The sequence below is a fragment of the Procambarus clarkii genome, chromosome 53 (genome assembly GCF_040958095.1).
Source record: "Procambarus clarkii isolate CNS0578487 chromosome 53, FALCON_Pclarkii_2.0, whole genome shotgun sequence".
Taxonomy (NCBI): Eukaryota; Metazoa; Arthropoda; class Malacostraca; order Decapoda; family Cambaridae; genus Procambarus; species Procambarus clarkii.
In genome coordinates this window covers 17555749-17570593 of record NC_091202.1, presented here as the reverse complement: position 1 = coordinate 17570593, position 14845 = coordinate 17555749, and positions in this window count along the sequence as shown.

The window sequence follows — 14845 nt, the reverse complement described above, 5'->3', positions numbered from 1 at the left end:
CAGGCTCCAATTATAAGATTAGCAGAAGCAAGGTGAAATTCGCATGATCTGACCTCAGGTCACTTGGTGGTCATTAACTCTTAGAGGTGTGAGATTCAGGCTGCCAGAATGGCGCCTGTCAAATCCTTGTCTGTAACTCATGTGTCTCTATGTATTTTAAATACAACTAAACCAAACACCTTTTACAGTGTTACAGAAGGATGGAAACATCACTCTGGGATTTGGCGACTTGGGATCTGGTAATTGCGGAGGCTGGATACACTTCAGGAGCAATTTCACTAGTTTCTGAGAGAACTCTACCTGGGTCACTGAAAATGATGGTGAGATGACTATATATATTATAGTGCCGGCAATGTCATTTCCTAGAATTATATCGACACCAGGTATAGGTAAGGCATCACACACACCTACAGTACATAGTCCAGGAGTATAGGGGGATTTAATATATACTTGCATGAGGGGAACATGTTGCACTACTCCAACGACACCCTTTATAAGAATTACTTCTTCCAGGTCAATCTTCTTGACCCTGGACAACATACTGGAAGTAATCAAGGTTAACGACGCACCAGTGTCTCTAAACATAACTACAGGAATCCACTTGTCTACAACTCCAACCATTTTAGCATGAATCATATACGGGTCAAATCAGCAAGCCCCTGTGGCTTACCCTTACAAAATGTCTCAGAATTATGACCTTGCCTTCTTTTACTCAACACCAAGGCGTTTGGTCGTAATTCCGGAAGTAACGTGAAACAATGATGAACAACATGTCTTTCATGTGACAATAATTACATTGTTTCACATCAGTCGAACTTGTCGAACCTGATGTAGCTCTACTAGGGTTAACAGTACCCTTAGACTTGCTAGATGCATAGTCTGCCCTGGCTGTAAGAACAGACTTAGCATTATAATGACTACTCTTTGACCTCTCAGAATTATCCTGTCTAGAAGTGAATGCTTTAGGTGCCATGTGATAATTATTATACTGTATCTTATTTATCGTCTAATATTCATCTGCCAACATAGCTAAATCATGAACATCCTTGTAAGAACGTTTACCTGTGGCTAGTGCCATGGTCAACTTTACAGGCATACAAAAGTTCTTCTACTAGGATGAGCTGCTTAAGGGACAAAAAATCACGAGTATTATTTTTTATTTAACCACCTGTCAAAGATTTACTCTTTTACTCGAGCAAAATCTGTAACGTCTGATCAGGTGCACGCTTGAGACCTCTAAACTTTTGTCTGCCTCTGCATTGAGTTCATATGCTTGCAAGATCCTCTTTTTAACTGTGGGGTGATGAAAGCTGTCTTCGAAAGAGGCAAAAATCTCTAGTGCCTTCCCGCACAACTGACCTTGCATAATGGTCACCCAAGAATCCTATGGCCATTTTAAACTAGTAGCCAACTTTGAAAAATGCAAGAAAAACAATTCGGGGTCATTCTCATCAAATTTGGGTAATTCAAACCCTTTAGGGAAATAAAGTCCACTACTGTGACTACTACAAGAACTTCCCTTAGAACCCTTACTACTATTAGCGACTGCAGCTTCTAGCTTTTTCTCCTCCAGCCTAATCTGTGCCTCAGCCATCTGCTGTTTAATTCTAACTGTCTCTAACTCTGCTTCTCTCTGCTTATTTTCCTCTTCTCTCTGATTAGTTTCTTCTACATACTTAAACCTTTCTTTCTCAACTTGCTTTAGCTGAAGCTCAAACTAATGCCTTCTCAGTCTGGCAGTACTCTCAATCTCGTCAGGTTGTCGCCTCTAATATCTCATCACTCAATAAACCATCTTCTACTAGATGCAGAAAGATAAGATTCAACCATTTAGCTTTAGTCATTCTGGGTGTCACTTCTAACTCTAGGGTTTCTCCCATACAAATCAACACTGATTTAGTTAAGGTCTTAATCCTATCCACTGATTGATTCTGCAAAATTTCTTTTACTACTTGCTCCATGTTAATTAATTTATAAGACACTTTCTACAAAAATTATTTAACCAAAATGAGAATATACTAGATTAGCAATGATCCCACCTGTGTTGGAAATAACCAGCAGTTTTTCATTCATCATTTTGTATTTTAATATAACCTCTTTGTATCAACAATAGTAGTTACTAAAATTACTGATTCGTAGAATTAACCAAATTAATTAATTTCTTATTGCACCATTTTTGCCAAATTCTTCCTACTATTAATGATGCAGCTACGTGTTGTGACAGGAAGTCACAGGAAATATCTCTACATTTAGTTGAATCTAAACAGAACCCAGTTAATTACTTTCCTTTATTAAGGATAATCGTTTATTTAGTTCTTTTATTTATATAGCATATTACTGCTTCCTGAACTCGCATATTTAGGTGAATTAACAACTACAGTGGAAAATATTGCAATGTAAAATAATTTATATAATATTCCTTTCGTTTATTTTGCGCAGTCTTAATAAGCTGACTTGCATTATGCAAAAATATATTGCATCCTAATACTTTTATCTGTGACATCAGTACTTGCCACAACTCCTTATTTCCCCAATTAATTGCGAGTAAACAAAATAATTTACGCTTGGGATTACTTTAAGCATTCTGTGCATGCGTATCCCAGCCAGGGAGGAAGGAGACGCCATTCCTACTAGCGACGCCATATTAGCAGCATGTCACCAGCGTGCAAGAGAGAGGCACCATTGCAAGGAACTTGCTTGGTGTCATTTCATTCGCTCCTACAACCACGAGAGCGGTGCAACGTTATTTTGGCACATAACGGCAGTGTCCTGGACGTAATTAATTATCCGGGCAATAGTTGATGTCTTAGGAACAGCAGTTTCAAGACGGAGGACTGGAATCGTTCCCTAGACCTACGGACACTTGGTCCGGCAACTTTTTTTTTTTTTTTGCAGGGATATTCCTGCACGGGCCCTAAGCCTCTGGCTGGCCCACTAAGTGTTGCTTGTTTCTGTTTTACTTGGGCGGAGTATGAGTATTTATTACTCGTATGGTCACTTCAGTAAGATTTTGCATATGTGTTTAACAACTTCTTCTGCTCTGTTGAATCTAAGTTGAAATCTTAATGGGTTTGTAACTGTGCATTGTGTTAGATAATGTTCCAGTGGTCTGTCGGCATTTCTCCACAGTGTTGACAATTCCTCTCATCTTCCGGAACCTGTAAGCCTATTTCCCATGCACATGGGTATCCAAGCCTGATGCAATGTAAGTGCACTTCTGTTGCTCTACTGCTCCCTTTCATCAAACTAAGTGGTTCGTAGTTGGTTGAATTCTTGTACCAACCCGCAGATCCTGATGTTGCAACTGCTGTGTTGTGGTCACTGTACATCTTTTGCATTGCTCTGTTTCTAATTACTTTCCTAATCTGTGATAGACTCTGTGGTATGTAAATGTCTACATTTCCTCTCTTAGTTGCAAGTTTTGCAGCTTCGTCTGCAATGTCATTTCCTATTATTCCCACATGACTTGGTACCCAGTTGATAAGTACCCGTCGGCCTTGTCGTTTGAGTGTTTGCATTAATGATATGACATTTGTGATCAGATGTATGTTATCACATATATGTTCTTGTTGCAAGGTTTCAATGGCGGTTCTCGAATCTATGTATGATAACATGTTGTCGATGTTGAGCAAGAGCATGTTCCAAAGCCTTTTGAATGGCTAGCATCTCTGTTTGTAAAGTCGAACACCCATTTGAGAGCCTCCAACTATTTACAGAGTTTCCTGCTTTAACTGCAGCTCCGGTTTCTTGTCCCTGCTGGTCTACTAATCCATCTGTGAAGTAAGTGAAGCTGTCGGATGCCATGTTTGCTTCTATATGCATCTGTGCAATGTTACGTAGCAGATGAGGATTTGTCTGGTTCTTTTTTCCTTCAATAAACATAATCTTAAAGTCTGCTGGCAGAGATTCCCAAGGGGATTGCATAACAAAGTCTGCATGTATTTCATCGACACCCTTCTCAGTGACTGTGTTTGTTATATCGCCGGCAACTATTAATTACTTTTTATTTCACACTGTGATCACATGTTAATATTTAGGCTAGTTGTCGTTAGGCCATTTATTTATAACAAAAATCCAGTACGTTTACTCTCTTGCCGTATTACATAATTTATATAGGAATATATTTCATGAATGTCTGTAGAAGAATTCTACAGTGTCAGATATATCATTTAAATCATATAAGGAAGAATTCCGCATTATTAGATATATCATTTATTATTTACGTAGAAGATTTCTATATTGTAATTGACTTTCAGCTCTTGAGTCCACATCACGCAAGGAGCTAGGCTACCCACCTTCACAGTGCAACAATTTCCCCGACGAAATACATTGTCAGTGGAACGTGGCAACTGATTTCACATCTATTATTTTCACAGCTAAGCTGTTAATTGTTGTATGTACAGACATAATAACTTAGCTACCTTAATGATCTCTTAATGAGATCAATACCAATAACCCATTGATTTGGTTATATATTTTACCATATTACTGTAGTATCTTGAGGTACATTTGCCTCTAATTATTATTATATAATCCATTTAATATTCATTTATATTTAGTTACTTCAGTGAAGAACCAGCACTGAAATCATGCTTGGGATATATTAATCTTTTGGCATGTAACCCCCCCCCATTTTGGGTGAGTGAATTTGACTCATAATATACAGTCCCTTTAATATTCAATGCATTATTAATTAAGAACATCCATAGGACACTAGTTCATGGAATTAATATTAAACCACTTGCTCTACCTAGTTTTCCACTTTTTCCCAAAAAGTGGTGGTCCTTCGTAGCTATCAAAAATAGTATCAAATTTTCCTTCGAACCTAGATAGATAGCTGAGAATCAAGCTATCCTCATTCATAATTAATTATTTACTAACACCGATTATTACGTGTTACCATTATTAGGCTATACAAATATTTCACTTACTGCTGTCAGCAGACTGTCCATATTATAGCCTAAACCACATTAAATCTATAATTACTGATTCATCCAAGTCAGTAAATTCATAAATATTTCAGGGTTCAGTGTACTAACCCAAATTACTGATCCCATAAATTAATTAATCATTACTAACCCTGATAACATTATTTTCCTCAATTAGGAAGTAGAGTCAGGTGTCAAACATTATTCACGGCAGTAGAATACTTGCCACACACAATTAATAATCGTGTTCATTAAATTTCTTATACACGTATTTTCTACAAGTGCATATATTATATAAAATTACAAAAATCCAAACACCTAGCACTATTTTACACATTATTGCACCACATTTATTGTAGTTAGGTCAACCCAACAGAGGTAGGATATTTTAGACTGCAATTGTACGGAGATTTGTACAAATTCAGCCTAAACCATTAGCTGCATTAATAGGTAGAATTATTACCTAACTAGTACTGTGTTAGACAGTACTGGTGTATTATTATTTAACATTGTGCTGACCCTAAGTAGGGTGGTATCTATTCTTATTAATTGTGCAAATTCTTATTATTATATTCAACTTTGAGTGTTACTGAATGTCACTATATCCATCCAAAGCCGATAAAGAAGAGCTAAGCCGAGGAAATCCCATAGTGATATGCAAGTACTACTCAAATCTTAGTTCTTCCTGTTAGGTAGTAACCCAACCTACAAACGAGGTAAACTAAAATCAACCTAATCAAGAATATATTAGGCTGTTAATAACCATACCTGCTCTACATATATGAGCAAGGACCATAGCTCTCCAAGTAGCTATATAAGCCCTATAAGGCTCAAACCCGTAGCCAACATGGCTACTCCAGAAAAAAATGGAATAATCTTGAAAGGTCTTCAAAGTCACTTAACAAGACTACTCAACAAATGTGACAACTGGTTTGGTACTGATCCAGTTGACATTTTCAGGCTAAAAATTTCCACAACGGTAGCTAGTCAAAAATATGACCAAGTAAAGGATATAATCGAGTCTTATAGGAACATACTCCTTGTCAGTGATACTGACCCAGACGAATTAAGTCTAATTAAATCTGACTTTGCCAACTATGAAGACAAAATTCAAGCCAAGTTAGATCATTATTACAAAGTGCTTGCGACACAAAATGTTCCTAATGAGTTAGAACATTTTTATAGTTTACCTATACCCAAGCAAGCAAACAGCTCAGATGAAATACATGAGCTACTTCAAAATGAGGAGATTCCTCTAATTAAATTAGATCCTTACACTGGATCTGTAATTCTTCAACCTTCATTTTCTACAGTCTCATCTAATATAACTTCACTAATAATACATCCACAGAGCCTGAACAGCTTTCAGAAAGCTCATCTCTATATTCCCTGGATTCTATGAATTCAATACATGAGGCTACTGAATTCACCAGTCTCTCACTTGAACCCAGAGAAACAGGTGAAGCTGCAGATGAAACTCCAAGTGAAGCTGCAACAGACAGTGGAGCTGAAACAGAAGATGAGGAGGCAGCTAAAGCTGGAATAGAAGCTGAAGCTGTAATTAAAGCTGAGGCTAAACAAGAAGATTTAAGCAAAACTAGTGATAGTCATAATTACTCACACCAGCCTCTTAGAGTTGATGCTGAACTCATTAGCATCAATCAAGCCATCCAGCTCTCTAGAGAAAGTGCTGATAATGAGAAGACTGTTATAAACCTCGTACACCAATTACTAGACTTATCTCAACCAGATCAATCAGTTGACTCCTTACAAGCTTTTAGCTTTCAGTTTGAGTCACTGTTAAATTCCTTCAGCAAGGAGGTGGAACACCCCACTGCTGAGTGGATGACTAAAATTATCACCCTGAGAAAATTGTCTGGTGAGATATTCAATGAATTATACACATACGAGAATGGTTCTGTCCTGTCAATGCAGGATATATTTACGGGTTTGCATAGTATGATCAATTGTCAACAAGCAAACCAGGCACTTAATGCCTATTCTGAATCCACAGAAACTGTACCCCTATTAGGTACCTTACCTGAAACTCCTAAAGTGACATAGTCATTAGGTAATAAGGGTACTAATCAAGAATGTAATAACAACAAGCCAAACACTAATTCATCAGTAAGACATAAGAGCACCACAAGTGCTCCTAAGAGACCTAGTAGTAGGCATCCTTCAGCCTCGGGAGACTATGGAGTTGCGCCCTAGTTGTCAATCCTGGTGCCGCGTCTGGTGTGACTGATGAGGCCAATCCGAGAGTGGCAGTCCATCCCACACTGAGCACAAACGAAGTCCGATTCTGGTCTGTCTTCCTGGCTACCGGCTTTCCTTCTCTGTCTCTTTGCCTCCGATTTCTTGGCAAGTGACTCCTCGAACTTGGAGAGACCTCTTTGAACAGACTGCCCCCAGGCTGAACGGTCTGCAGCCAGTGTTTACCACATAGCAAGATCGACGTCCTTGACTTTCAGGTCCCTCTTGCATACGTCTTTGTACCGTAGCTGGGGCTTGCCTGTTGGACGCTTCCCCTGCATCAGCTCTCCATACAGGAGATCCTTGGGGATCCTGCCGTCGCCCACTCGCACAACATGCCCGAGCCAGCGCATTCGTCTCTGTTTCAGCATTGTGTACATGCTGGTGATTCTTGCTCTCACCAGGACGTTGTTGTTTGTCACCTTCTCCTGCCAGGTGATGTCCAAGATGTGTCGAAGGCAGGGCATGTGGTAGGCATTCAGCTGTCTTTCTTGATGGGCGCGGAGTGTCCAAGACTCACTGCCATAAAGGAGAGTGCTCAGGACACAGGCTCTGTAAACTGAATCTTTGTATACTCAGTCAGCCTATTGTTGGCCCACACTCTCTTTGTCAGTCTGGACATGGTAGTAGATACCTTACCAAAGCGTTTGTTTAGCTCTGTATTAAGAGAGAGGGAGTCAGAGATTGTGGAGCCCAGGTACACAAAGTCGTGAACGACTTCCAGTTTGGAATCGGAGATATCGATGTCAGGTGGGGAGTCCACTCCTTGTCCCATGACTTGTGTTTTCTTCAGGCTGACGGTGAGTCCGAAAGCCTGACAGGCCTCGCTGAAGTAGGTCATGAGCCGTTGGAAGTCTTCGGCTGAATGGGCAGTGACTGCTGCGTCGTCGGCAAAAAGGAAGTCGCGCAGACACCTCAGCCGAACCTTCGTCTTGGCTCTCAGCCTGGCGAGGTTGAAGAGCTGTCCATCCGACCTGGTCCGGAGGTAAATGCCTTCCGTGGCAGATACGAAGGCGTGCCGCAGCATAACTGCGAAGAAAATCCCGAATAGGGTTGGAGCCAGTACACACCTCTGCTTTACTCCACTTCCGATGTCAAAGGCGTCTGATGTTAGGCCATCAAAGATCACGGTGCCCTTCATGTTTTCGTGTAAAGATCTGATGATGCTGAGGAGCCTGGATGGGCATCTGATCTTGGGGAGGATCTTGAACAGGCCATCCCTGCTGACGAGGTCGAAGGCCTTCATCAGATCTATGAAGGTTATGAAGAGTGGCTGCTTCTGTTCCCTGCATTTCTCCTGCAGTTGTCTGAGGGAAAAGACCATGTCGATGGTGGACCTGTTAGCTCTGAATCCGCATTGTGATTCTGGATAGACTCTCTGTGCAAGTACTTGGAGCCTCTTCAGTGTGTCTCGAGCAAACAGCTTTCCAACAATACTGAGGAGGGAGATTCCACGGTAATTGTTGCAGTCGCCCCTGTCACCTTTATTCTTATACAGTGTGACGATGTTGGCATCCCTCATGTCCTGTGGCACCTCTCCTTCTTCCCAGCAGAGGCAGAGAATTTCATGCAGCTCTATGAGCAGGCTACCTCTGCAGCACTTCAAGGTCTCAGCAGGAATACCATCTTTGTCAGGAGCTTTGCCAGAAGCAAGGGAATCTAGGGCCTCGCTGAGTTCTTCGAGGGTCGGTTCGCTGTCGAGCTCCATTAACACAGGCAGGCACTCAATGGCGCTCAGGGCGTCTTCGGTGTCCACATTGTCCCTGGCGTATAGCTCAGAGTAGTGCTCGACCCAGCGCTTCAGCTGCAGTGTCTGGTTCTTAATCATCTCGCCAGTGGCAGATTTCAGAGGAGCGGTCTTTGGATTGGGCCGAGGGCCTGCTTGATGCCGTCATACATTCCCCTTACATTGCCTGTATCCGCTGCAGTCTGTATCTGGGAGCAGAGCTGGAGCCAATAGTTGTTGGCACATCGCCTGGCGCTCTGTTGCACTTTGCAGCGGACGGCCCGATGGATCTGTAAGTTGCGCTGACTTGGGCAGGCTTTATAGGCTGCCAAGGCGTTTCTCTTCTCTTCGATGACAGGTGTCTTCCGAGTGAACCTCTTTTCTCAGCTTGAGTCACTGTTAAATTCCTTCAGCAAGGAGGTGGAACATTCCTTCAGCAAGGAGGTGGAACATTCCTTCAGCAAGGAGGTGGAACACCACACTGCTGAGTGGATGACTAAAATTATCATCCAGAGAAAATTGTCTGATGAGATACTCAATGACTTATACACATACAATTAGGTGAGTACATACCAGAATGGTACTGTCCTGTTAATGCAGGATATATTTACGGGTTTGCATAGTATGATCAATTGTCAACAAGCAAACCAGGCACTTAATGCCTATTCTGAATCCACAGAAACTGTACCCCTATTAGGTACCTTACCTGAAACTCCTAAAGTGACATAGTCATTAGGTAATAAGGGTACTAATCAAGAATGTAATAACAACAAGCCAAACACTAATTCATCAGTAAGACCTAAGAGCACCACAAGTGCTCCTAAGAGACCTAGTAGTAGGCATCCTTCAGTCTCGGGAGACTATGGAGTTGCGCCCTAGTTGTCAATCCTGGTGCCGCGTCTGGTGTGACTGATGAGGCCAATCCGAGAGTGGCAGTCCATCCCACACTGAGCACAAACGAAGTCCGATTCTGGTCTGTCTTCCGGGCTACCGGCTTTCCTTCTGTCTCTTTGCCTCCGATTTCTTGGCAAGTGACTCCTCGAACTTGGAGAGACCTCTTTGAACAGACTGCCCCCAGGCTGAATGGTCTGCAGCCAGTGTTTCCCACATAGCAAGATCGACGTCCATGGCTTTCAGGTCCCTCTTGCTTACGTTTTTGTACCGTAGCTGGGGCTTGCCTGTTGGACGCTTCCCCTGCATCAGCTCTCCATACAGGAGATCCTTGTGGATCCAGGTGTCATCTCTTCCGAGTGAGCCTCGGTTCTCAGCTTGAGTCACTGTTAAATTCCTTCAGAAAGGAGGTGGAACACCCCACTGCTGAGTGGATGACTAAAATTATCATCCAGACAAAATTGTCTGGTGAGATACTCAATGAATTATACACATACGATAATGGTACTGTCCTGTCAATGCAGGATATATTTATGGGTTTGCATAGTGTGATCGACTAGGCAATAGTTGCCAAGTCGTCAATAAATCACATCCCTCGCTATTGAAACATCAATAAATTAGTGCCCATAGTGATAAGCTCTCTATGCAAAACGTGTGTGTCTATTATAAAAAAATTAAGATAACATATTTTAATATCAAGTAAACAAATTATACACAAACTAAGTCCATCGTGTGTATGTAAACAAGGGCCATTTGGAGGTAGGCCCACCCCAGTACCCTCTGTGTGTGTATTCTTCCAAATAGTGTAACGTACTCAGGTAACTAGTGCCCAGACACAGAAACTAGACGCCTCTGCTGTAAGATAACTTGTGAGAAAATGCAAGTAATGTAATCTAACAAGTGAACAAAACAAATTAAGAGTGCGACACGTGGTAGCAATACTGCCAGTCCATATAGCCTCCTCCAGGCTTGTCTCAAGTTGGTAAACACCCACGGTCAACCCCCATCGGTCAACCCCCCAACGGTCAACACCCCACCTTGTAAGACCATCACCACTGAACAGAAGTGTTCAACAAAAATGTCTTTGATAAAAACGTGCATAGAATGAAACATGAAGGTAGATTACCAACAGAGCTTTCAATGCCAACTCTGTTCAGCAGCCATACACAAAAAAATGGGCCAACATTGACTAATAATTCAAGGAGAAATGGTCCCAGTGACCACTCTGTGTACTGGCTCTGCAAAAAGAATGATGTAACTTTTTTGAAGATGATGGAAATCCTGGATAAAACTCCCGCCGAGAACAGAGAATTACTAATTAATGCCTGCATAGCAATTTCTAATGTCTTCAAACAAACTGTACATGACACCAAGGTACAACCAGATGCGGCACAGAGCTCGGTGGCAGCGGCGCCTGAGCAGAGCGGGGAGTCGGGGACGACTGAGCAGAGCGGGGAGTCGGGGACGCCTGAGCAGAGCGCGGAGTCTTGGACCCCTGAACAGAGCACGGAGTCGGGGACCCCTCAGAAGAGCGCGGTGTCAATGGCGCCGGAGCAAAGCGCGGTGTCGCGGGCACCGAAGCAGAGCGCAGTGGCGATGGCACCGGAGCAGAGTGCGGTGTCACAGGCCCCGGAGCAGAGCACAGTGTCGGGGACGCCGCAGCAGAGTGCGGTCCCTGGCAAAGGGAAACAAACAAAACAAGGACCCAAAATCTGTTGGTATTACAAATGGGCTACCTGTAAGCATGGGATATCGGGAAGAACAAAGGGAATATGTAAGTACGATCACCCTAGAAAGTGCAGAAATCTCCTCAATACAGGTAAATGTACCAAAAGCTGTGAATTATTTCACCCAGAAATTTACAAGAACTCTTTGGACAGGAAAGTGTGCTTCAATGCTGAATGTCCAGTTTTTCATATAAGAGGTACCAGGCGAATAAAACCGACTGACCGCCACTATGAAAACATCCACTACTCCATCGACTGGGTTTATTTTTTAGCAAGAGGAGGAGGAGAAGAATGGCTAAAAATGACCAGACTCTACCACCAACTCGGTCAAATGCTAGAGAGGACGCAAACACAGTGGCCTCCTTACCAGAGCCTCAGATATTAACACAAAGTAAAGCATCCAGCACTGCCACTAACACGATAACATCATTTATATTTGCCAACATCCAGGGTATAAAAAAACACAAATCCAACAAAGTTCACTTTATAGATGATCTCCTTCATGAGGCAAATGCAGTGTTTGCAGCCCTAACGGAAACTCACACAAAGGACTACCTTAATGGTGAAATATGAATCTCAGAGTACAATCTTTTCAGATATGATAGGAAACACCTGCTTCAGGGTGGGGTCAGCCTCTTCATCAAAGATACACTCATCTGTATTGAGCTGCTAAACACCTCAAATGATATGGTGGAAGTGTTGATAGTCAAAATAGAGATCCTAAATGTAGTTCTTGTCCTTGTATATAAGTCACCGGAGGCAAACCCTCAGCAGTTTAAAGACCAACTAATGAAAATAGAACACTGCTTGGAAAACCTCACAAATCCAGCTCCGAACATCATCCTGCTTGGGGACTTCAACCTACGGCACATGAAATGGAAGCACCTGGCTAATACAGTAATATCAGAAAGAATACCAGGAAGTAGCCTAAATGAACAGTCACATACAAATGACCTGCTACGGATGTGCGACAGGTTTGCCTTAAACCAGCAAATAGTAGAACCTACATAGAAGGAGAACACGCTGGACCTCATTTTCACTAATAATGATGAATTGATCGGGAACATAATGATTACAAATACCTGTTACTCAGATCACAACTTAATTGAAGTTCTGACAACCATGGGGAATAGACCTTCAAAACCAGTCCAGATTCCCGGTGGAGGAGATTTCAGCAAATTCATCTTCAATAATAAACAGATAAACTGGGAGCAAATAAACCAGGACATCACAGAAATAAACTGGGAAGAACAGCTAGAAAATGCAAACCTGAACCAGTGCCTGGAAAAAATAAGCTCAGTAGCACTAGAAATATGTTCAAACCGCATACCCCTAAGAAAAAAGAGAAAGAGATGCAGATTCGAACGGGAACGTCGTTCCCTATATAGGCGAAGAAAACGAATCGCGGAACAACTTGAGGGTCGAACCCTATCTCAAGAACGGCGAAGAAGGTTAGGTAGAGAAATAGAAACAATTGAACTCAAGCTACAAGAATCATACAAAACCCAGGAGAGGCAAAGAGAGCAAAAAGGCCATCAGTGAAATAGAGAGAAATCCGAAATATTTTTTCTCCTATGCAAAATCAAGATCAAAAACCACATCTAGTATCGGGCCCCTGCGAAAGGGAGATGGAACTTTCACAGATGACAACAAAGAAATGAGCGAGTTACTGAGGAAGCAGTACGACTCTGTTTTCAGCAAGCCACTAAACGCACTAAAGATTGATAACCCAAATGAATTTTTTATGGATATGATACCAACATCAAATCATATATCAGACGTCACCCTATCCCCACTGGATTTTGAATAAACCATAAACAGTATGCCTATGCACTCTGCACCAGACCCGAGAGAGAGAGAGAGAAGATTAAGCCACCCAAAAGGTGGCATGGGCATGAATAGCCCAAAAGTGGTAGCCCTTTTGAGCCATTTCCAGTATCAATAGATGATACTGGAGATCTGTGAAGGTGCGACTGCACCCTGCGTGACGGGAGATGTCTCCCGTGACCAGACCCGGATTCTTGGAACTCCATATTCATCAAGAACTGTAAAACACCACTATCGCAGGCCCTTCACATTCTGTGGAGACAAAGCCTAGATACTGGCTTTATCCCTGACATACTAAAACCAGCAGAGATAGCACCACTCCATAAAGGAGGAAATAAGGCAGAGGCAAAAAATTACAGACCGATAGCACTAACATCACACATTATAACAAATTTTTGAGAGAGTGCTAAGAAGTAAGATCACAAAATACATGGAATCACAGCATATCCATAACCCCGGTCAACATGGTTTGTTTCAGAACAGGGCGCTCTTGCCTGTCGCAGGTGCTGGACCACTATGATATGGCATTAGATGCTATGGAAGACAAACAAAACGCTGATGTAATTTACACAGATTTCGCAAAAGCTTTTGATAAATGTGACCATGGGAGCCGGTCGGCCGAGCGGACAGCACGCTGGACTTGTGATCCTGTGGTCCCGGGGTCGATCCCGGGCGCCGGCGAGAAACAATTAGCAGAGTTTCTTTCACCCTATACCCCTGTTACCTAGCAGTAAAAATAGGTACCTGAGTGTTAGTCAGCTGTCACGGGCTGCTTCCTGGGGGTGGAGGCCTGGTCGAGGACCGGGCCGCAGGGACACTAAAGCCCCGAAATCATCTCAAGATAACCTCAAGATGGTGTTATTGCACATAAAATGCGTTCAAAAGGAATTACCGGAAAAATAGGCAGATGGATCTTTAATTTCCTGACTAACAGAACCCAATGTGTAATAGTCAACAAAATAAAATCCAGCCCATCAATCGTGAAGAGCTCAGTCCCCCAAGGTACTGTGCTTGCTTCAGTACTTTTTCTCATCCTCATATCGGACATAGACAAGAACACAACCTATAACACTGTATCATCCTTTGCAGATGACACTAGGATTTTCATGAGAGTTGGCAACATAGAGGACTCGGCAAACCTCCAATCAGATGCAGATCAGGTCTTTCTATGGGCTACAGAAAATAAAATGGTGTTTAACGAAGATAAGTTCCAGCTCATGCGCTACGGAAAAAATGAAAATATAAAAACGGAAACCACGTACAAAACTCAGGCAAATCATAACATAGAACGAAAAGGCAATGTAAAGGATCTGGGTGTACTCATGTCGGAAGACCTTACCTTTAAAGAACACAATAAAGTAGCCGTCACAACTGCAAGAAAAATGACAGGTTAGATAACAAGAACTTTTCACACTAGAGATGCTATACCGATGATGATACTTTTCAAAACGCTTGTGCTCTCTAAGAGTGGAGTACTGCTGCACGATGAC